This window comes from Ceratina calcarata, unplaced genomic scaffold (genome assembly GCF_001652005.2).
Source record: "Ceratina calcarata isolate Rehan_Ccalc_2016 unplaced genomic scaffold, ASM165200v1 scaffold711, whole genome shotgun sequence".
Lineage (NCBI taxonomy): Eukaryota > Metazoa > Arthropoda > Insecta > Hymenoptera > Apidae > Ceratina > Ceratina calcarata.
The window spans coordinates 8,652-10,074 of record NW_017178382.1 but is presented as its reverse complement, the minus strand read 5'-3'; positions in this window follow the sequence as shown (position 1 = coordinate 10,074).

Below are 1,423 nucleotides of genomic sequence, written 5' to 3'. Positions count from 1 at the left end.
TTACAAACCACTATATGACACACTGCATCACTTAATATATCAACTATACTCGATACACAAAATATTGTATCGGTCATTAGGTAGCAGATTGTGTCAATTATTATACTAACCACTTTATGACACACTGTATCAGTTACCAATCACTATATGACACAGTGTCAGTTACCACTCACTATATGCCACACTGTATCAATTACAAACCACTATATGACACAATGTATCAGTTACTGTATCAACTATACCAAATACATCGTGTCGAAAATAAGTATTAGATCATATGAATTACCGTATCAATCACTATACTTGAATATACTATACTATATCGTATCGAACGACTTGTTACATAACCTAAATCTGTTGTTTAATTAATTAATCGAGAATCGGAATCTACCTGATGGTCGCGATGTCGCGTCATTAAGAATCGCAACGAGCAGCAATTTACTTCCGTGTCTACCTCGTTACGCGTGGCACGAAATTTTAATTAAATCTATCTATACAGGGCGCCACGTTAATCACGTATCACGTATCTTCGATCATCTGATTCGGTTTGAATAAAAAAGCTCGATCACGTATCGTTCGAAAGGAAAACTCGTTGGCTGAGCTCGCTATTAAACCAACTGCTGCTGCTGCTGCTGCTGCTGCTGCGTCCGGTCGTCTTGTAATTGGTAATTAATAACGCCAATTAACGTGCATAGACCACCGAGCGGGTGATTTAAAATCGCGATAGGTTACGCTGGGAATGAGTAATGAGATCGATATTTTAAGGAACGTGCGTGCCGAAATTGATGAAATCCTTGCGTAACGTTCGCCATTTTAACATTCCCGTATGACTTATGCCAGTTTTTCATGTGTGCGATTTGTAATTTGGAAAAAAGGTTGCAATTTTTAACGATAATAATTGTTACGTGAAATTTTTGCTTTACTTCTTCGGTTGTAACGCTTTAACAAAAAGCACTACAATGTGGCTGATGAAACCTCGTTTCTCACGAGCGCTGCGTTATGGAAAAAGAAAATGCGTTTGGACAGAATGTATGCAGGTCCTTACGGCTATTCCGCGAGTTATTACTTGTTACAGGTTTCTCTTTGCCGTTCGGCCGTCTGTCCCGGTCCGAATTATGGATTCCCGACGTAACGCAGTTATGAAACTGCTCGCTCTATTATTCGATTATTAGCTGGGTCCGTGCGGTACTTCTGTCAATCGACGGGGAAATCAAAAAGCTAAGGATTCGAGATTTTATTTCCGCGAACGTGAGACGATTTCACATGAATTCCAGTTTGCGGTCGTACGTCGATCAAAGTTGTATCGGGGGTTTGATTTCCCACGGGAGCCGCGGGCCAGGCGAATTGGAAAAAGAACTCGTGAAATGAAGGAAGAAAAGTGAAATGGAGCAACGAAATTTTCGTCTTCCGGTTCTCTTTCATC